At 42.7% G+C, this 7,146-nt stretch overlaps 1 non-coding gene across 1 annotated transcript; it reads right to left on the bottom strand.

Annotated features, from left to right (window-relative positions):
• Window positions 1–878: 878 nt before the first annotated feature.
• On the bottom strand, window positions 879–985 carry LOC147947550 (small nucleolar RNA R71). The gene has a single exon (XR_015595659.1). It is a non-coding gene; the product is annotated as a small nucleolar RNA R71 (small nucleolar RNA).
• Window positions 986–7,146: the final 6,161 nt, after the last annotated feature.

Here is a 7,146-nt window from a genome sequence, read left to right as displayed (position 1 = left end):
TCATTCATAAGTCATCATTCCATACATCATTCAACCACCATACAAAAATATGTGTTTCAATTTGGCGCTGTTGCCCATTTGAGTTTGTTTTGTGACATTTATGATCATTATTAGTCTAAGATTAAGTTCGTTTATACACTTGTGAAGTTACTGAACTTGAATCTTCCTTTGCTTGGCTGTCTTGAGTTTCAGGTACCCACTCGACCACCCACTCGACCACCACTCGACCGAGTACTGATCGAGCACTTGATCGAGTCAGAAGCCGGATCCAAATAGCCATCACTTCCCAGTCAACTCGACCACCCACACGAGCCTGCACTCGACCGTGTACCTGTTCGAGTCTGTACTCGAGTTTGTTGATGCACACAAGGTCAAAAGGCAAAGACAGTCTTCAAAGGCCTATTGACAACATCCACAGGCTGCAAAAGGGTTTGAGACATAAGCAAAGAAGAGTAGTTCAAGAACAAGAAGAACAAGTAGTCATGTAGCAGCAAGATAACCATGATCATAGACCTAGACACATTGGTGTTGGGGATGCACCTAACACACACAACCAAAGAGCTGGTATTGTGCCTCCTGCTGTGGCCAATAATAATTATGAAATCAAGAGTGGATTGATCTCCATGATACAAGCCAACAAATTTCATGGGTTGCCAATGGAGGATCCTCTAGATCACCTTGATGAGTTTGACAGAATATGTGGACTCACAAAAATCAATGGAGTAAGTGAAGATGGCTTGAAGTTAAGGCTATTCCCATTTTCCCTTGGAGACAAAGCTCATCTATGGGAGAAGACTCTTCCTACTGGAGCTATAACCACATGGGATGCATGCAAGAAAGCTTTTATGGCCAAGTTCTTCTCCAATGCAAAGACTGCTAGGTTGAGGAATGAATTTTCTGGGTTTGCTCAAAGGAATAATGAGAGCTTTTGTGAAGCTTGGGAAAGGTTTAAAGGATTCCAGGCTCAGTGTCCTCACCATGGCTTCAGCAATGAGTCCCTTCTAAGCACTTTATAAAGAGGAGTGCTTTCCAAAATAAGAATGCTTCTTGATACAGCCTCCAATGGCAACTTCCTCAACAAGAATGTGGAAGAAGGATGGGAATTGGTTGAGAACCTTGCTCAGTCAGATGGTAATTATAATGAAGATTATGATAGAACCATAAGGATCCCCTCCACTGATCAAGAGGACAAATACAAGCAGGATTTTAAGATGGTCAATAAGAAGCTTGACAAGATTCTCCTAAGCCAGTCAAACACCATTCACTTCATTGGTGAAGAAGAAGCTCCAGTCCAAGAAGGAGATGGGGAGTTTGCTGAGTTGTGTTATATGCAGAACCAAGGAGGAGGATACAAAGGCTACAACCAAGGTGGAGGATTCAAGCAGAACAACCTCTCTTATAGGAACACTAATGTAGCCAACCCTCAAGACCAAGTCTATCCACCTCCTCAGCCTCAACAACAGAACAACTATGCATACAAGCAGCACCAACAAGTGTTCCAGCCCCAATTGTGTCCCCCACCAGGGTTTCAGACTAACCAAGGCCAGGAACAAGACCTAAGAGCAATGATACAACAGTTGTTGATTGGACAAACCAATGGAAAGATTGAGGAAGCCAAACAGTTTGCTGAGTTGAATCAAAGGTTAACATCACAGTATAATGATCTCAATATGAAGTTTGAAGGTCTGAACTCAAGAGTGAAGTATATGGAGAGCAATATAGCATCTACTTCAGCTCCAAAACCCACCCAACTCCCTGGAAAAGCAGTTCAAAACCCAAGGGAGTTTACTGCCAAAGCCATTCATATCTTTGAAGAAAAAAGTCACTGGGGACAGTGAAGTTCAAGTTGGGGAGGATTGGTCATTTCTTGAAGCTCAGAGTGAAGTTTGTGCAAAGCAGTCTGAATCTGGTATTGCACTCGACCAGGTGCTCGAGCAAGCACTCGACCGAGTGAGTGTACGAGTGGTCGATCGAGCTAAAGAGTCAGAAGCTGTCAAGTCTGCTAAGTACATCTGTAACGCCCCCAAGCCGTACTATGACCACCAAGGCCATAGCACAGCACCAAGACGCTACTTTGGAAACATTCGCCAATGGTCCAGCCGGGTACGAGAACAATTCAAGCCCTTCGGCCGGTCCTTTGGTGAGATTCCCGACCACATGGCACGTCCTTAAGGCTTTGCAACCCTACGGACACGCCGTGCGTTGAGCCGACTCGGACAGAGTCTATATCAGTACAACTCGTTCGATTAAAGAAAATCCGATTCATTGATACTTAAAAGAGTTTACTACAACGGTACACAAAAGGTTCACAAGGCCTACTGCCAAAGTTTGGGTTGCCAGACAACATACTTGAATTTTACAGTAGACACAAAATAAAAACTATTCCGGAGTCCTATCGTTCACCACGCCCTCTAGTTCCCTCTAGGGTTACCTGCAACACAAATATTTATCGTAAGTAATCTAAGATTACTTAGTGAGCTAAGGGTTCCTGCAAAGCGTTAAACCCCAATCCCAAACCCCAACAACAACATCAATATGCAAGCTTAAACAACAACATGCGAACATACACAACGACTTGCGAACATATATAAAACATATACGAAAGACATGTAAGCATAAGTAACTAACATGCAAGTATAAGCAACAACATTTGATAAGCAAGCGCACACTACACAATAGTCAGAGACAACATGCGGAAGCTAACAAGCCAAGCAAGATTGTTCTACAAGCAATCGCAACTACATGCACAACAAACAACAACATGCAACAATTTAACTTGAACTAAAACAACTGTTTTAACAAGTTTTATTCTATTGGGCCCGGCATGCATCCTTTTCCCTTAACCCCTCATGAATCTCCGAATCACAACCACTAAGGCATGCGATCGGATAACACTCAAAGCCACACCGTCGTGTAGACAGCCTCGGCCAGGGTAGCGAGCCCAGTAACCTCCGAGCTCTTCGTAACCAACCCTACACACACACGAACATGGGTTGCATGTCGCGGCTGTATGTGGTACGGAATGGGAAGGATAGCAATACCAAATCTTACAACGCTTAGCCGGAATTTCTCGCGGACTAAGACGCCTTAAGACTTCACCGAACTTAATACTTGAGTTTATATGGTTTTTAAGCTCATAAGTTTACAAGTATCTTAACTAGTTATCACCCTTGTCACTAGACCATTTCGATCTAGCAATCGATGTAACCTCACGCACATGCATTTAAACAAGAAAAATACCAAAGAAATTTCAAGTGAATGCAACTAAATGCTTCATGCAAACCGCGCACTAGATGGATGTCTTTAATTCCCCATCTAAGCCGGCAAAATATGTGCCTGAACTCACAGTAAACCGTCGATGATCAGTCTCCTTCGACGCTGCTTCTCTCGCGGCACACTCGGATCTTCTTCTTCGGTTAGAATCGATTTCCTTATCGATTTAACCTTGGCCGATTGTCGATAGTCTCAGCTTGCTCTTCTCTTCTTCTTTTCTCTCTTCTTTCGGCGGCAACTCTCTTCTTCTCTTCCTCGTGAATCCTCTCTTCTTTCTCTTCTCTTTCGCTCACTTTCTCTCTCAAATTTTCTCTCCTTACCCCCTTGATGACTTGTGCGAAAATGAGAGAGATGGGAGCTTATTTATAGATGATTTAGGTGGTGGCGGAAGCCAATGCATGTGGAGCGCTCTCTCCTCCTTAGTCGCTATTAGAGCATGTATAAACACATGGAGAGAAATCGAGCTAACACCTTGATTCCACTAAGTTTTCTTGATTTCTTTAATCCACCCACTAAACTCCACTAACCACCTTGAATTATTTAATTCTTCCACTAACTCCCATTAGATTAAATTAATCCTCCACCTTGAATAAATTAATCCTCCATTAGTGGGCTCCTTCCCACCTTGAAGTCGCATCCGCGTACGTCCTTGGTCATTCAGCGTTCGGCCGGTACGTTCTGACGCGCACGAACGTCCGGTACGGTACATGGTACATGGTACATGGTACCATTGACCATCTCTTGATTCGTCCAGAATTCCTCGGACATTACTTTTGTAATTCTTCTACTCTCCTCCCTTGCTTCCATTTGTGTCTCTTGCGCGTCCTTGGACCAGGGGTTTTTATTTTAAATTTCACCCCTTGGTGAGGGTCATTACAACATCCCTCCTGCTTACAAGCCTCCACTACCATTCCCAGGGCGTTCCAAGGCACAGAAGCTTAAGGAACTAAGGGAAATCATTGAGAAAAAAGAAATGTTGGATTTGCAACAAGTGGAAGAGAAAATTTTGAAGGAAGAGGTTGTGATTGAGAAACAAGAAGAAGTGATGGCCATACAAGAGATTATCATTGCTTACCAAGAAGAAGAGAGAGGATCTCCCTTGGAACAGTATGATCCATATCCTCTCTATAAGGATTTTTTGCTTGATTTATCAAAGAAGAAGGCTCAAGCTCAAGATGAGAAGGATCTTGAAGACCTTGGAGGAGTAATCATCCCAATTAAGCTTAAGGATCCAGGTCCATTCTATCTGCCTTGCACACTTAGCTATCTTCACTACAACCAGTGCTTATGTGACTTGGGAGCATCTATCAGTGTGATGCCCTATTCTATAGCACAAAAGCTTGGGCACATTGACTTCAAGTCCACCAACCTTCATATATGCCTAGCTGATGTTTCAAACAGAGATGTGGTTGGCAAGTTGGAGAATATTCCAGTCAAGATAGGAAGAGCAAGGGTTCATACAGATTTTGTGGTATTGGAGATGGACAAGGAACCTGAAGATCCTATCATCCTTGGGAGGCCATTCTTAGCCACAGTTGGAGCTGTTATTGATGTTAAGGAAGGTCATGTGACCTTGACCATTTCTGAGGGTATAGCTATGAAGTTTAACATCTATAACCCAACCAACCTTCCTACCATTGATGATCAACCTTTTACTATCAAGGACAAAGGTGGTCATGAAGGTTTAAGTGAAGAGGCAACTCCAAAGGACAATCTCTCTCTTCAAGAAGATTCTATGGAAAAGCTTAAGAGGTCAGTTCAAGAGTTGACTGGTATGGTTAGAGATCTCCAAGTCAAGCTAAACAAGAGGTCTTTAAGGAAAGCAAGACCAAGGCTCAAAATCAAGAAGAAATATGGTTTGTGTGTTAAGGGTGAGGTGATCAAGGATCAGACTCACAATGATCAAGAAGTACCAGGGAGGATTTCATCACCTCCTTGGTATCTAAACAAAGCCTAAGAAGGCAACCAAAGTCAAGCTTAGTGACTCTAAACAAGCTCACTAGGGAGGAAGTCCCTAAGGTATCCTTTGTAAATATGCTTTATTTTCTTAGTAGTTTTGATGTGTTTTCTTTTATGTTTGTGTTGGACAAGCCTTTCAATTAAAGTGTAGATGGGTATGGAGAGATTTGGACTTAGGGAAGGAGATTCGCAAGCCCACTCGACCAGCCCACGAGAGGTACTCGACCGAGTTGGCAAAGAAGTAAGGCCCACTCGATTCTCATTTCTCTAGAATGATCGAGTGGAGGGAAGAAAAAGAAGAAAATTTTTGAAATTTCAAACTTTTGTCAAGGAGCTCGACCACGTGCTGGTCGAGTGTGGGGTCGAATGGCAGCAAAAAGCAGGTCAAAGATTTCCATTTCAAATTTGAATGGTATGGACGCTCCACCCTTGTCTCCTTGTCCCCTTAGCTTCTTTAAATAGAGCCTCACACGATCATATATCTCTCACACTCTCTCATTTGCTCAAAACAACTAAAATCAAGTTTTAAAATCTCTCTCAAAGTTCATCATTTGCTCAAGCTTAGCTCTTTTAAGTTTTTGGGTCACTAACCTATTAACCTTAAGCTTTGAGTCTATTCCCTTCAGTTCTATTCGAAAATGTCTTCAAGGATTACTAGGAAGTCTCAACAAGCGGCTGCAAGCTCCATGGAACGTTGTGATGATCGCCTACAGTCAAGAAGAGAAGCTGGAAGAACCACTCGACGCCCCACTCGAGCATGCACTCGACGGAGTGGTGGTCCGAGTGGTCGATCGAGTCAGATGCCGTGTTCAAGAACTCAGTTAGTTGAGGAAGATCCTGAGAGAACCGAAAGTGAAGAAGAAAGGGAGCCAACTCTTAGTGAGTTCATGAGGAGAAACAAGGCCAAGGGGAAGAGGCCAGCAGTTGAGATTGAACAAGAGGAGATTGAAAGTGAAAGTGAGGAAGAAAGTGAAGAAGAAGAGTTAGAGGATGATGGAGAGGCAGAATCTTGTGGATTGACAAAGAGGCAACTTTATGAAGCCTTCTTGAGAATGGAGTTCCTGGGAACTAGGTATCCACACAAGGAAACCATGGAGAAGCTAGCCATTGATGAAGATGTGGAGTATCTTTTTGAGAAAAGCAACCTAACCAAGTTCATGGGGCTTTGCATGGAGGGGTATAAAGAAGAAAGTTGTGAGTTTGTAGCCACAGTCAAGCTGCACACATGTGCAAGGAAGGATGATGAGTTTGGAGCTGGTCATATTGCTTTAACAATCAAGGGGAAGAACTATGAGCTTTCATTGAAGAAGATAGCAAATTTGTTTGGTTTTGAAGTTGGTAGTAATAGGAGCTTGATGATACCAAGAGAGGAGCTCTATGCCATTTGGGAAACCATTGGAGACAACATCACCTATTCATCCTCTGAAACTGACTTTCTTCGTGGTGTGGTGAATGAATGATGTATGGAATGATGATGTATGGAATGAATAGAAGTCAGGGTGTTTCAATTCCCCTTATGCAGTTGCAGTATAAGAGGTGTCAATCCTATCTGAGTGACTGTGAACAATTAAGATGTGCATATGAGTCTAAGTCAAGCCAATTGTAAAGATTGTTTGTCACTAACAATCCTAAAATGAGATATGAAATGCAGAAAGTGAAAACAACTAAAACAAGATACTAAATGCAAACAGAACAGACAAATTAAAGCTATAATGAATCTAGAACAGAGATAGACACTATGCTAATGAACTAATGCAAGACAAGTAATGAACAGAAAACTAAATGAATGCAATGGAAATGAAACAGGAATGAAACAAGACAATCACAAATCAAAAACACAAGTTCTGGGGATGAACTCGAGCAGCACTCGATCGAGTGTAGGTCGAGTACGTGGTCGAGCTAGCCTAAACGTGA

This window comes from Camelina sativa, chromosome 3 (genome assembly GCF_030686135.1).
Source record: "Camelina sativa cultivar CO46 ecotype springtype chromosome 3, ASM3068613v1".
NCBI lineage: Eukaryota > Viridiplantae > Streptophyta > Magnoliopsida > Brassicales > Brassicaceae > Camelina > Camelina sativa.
This window is presented reverse-complemented; position numbering and strand designations above follow the sequence as displayed.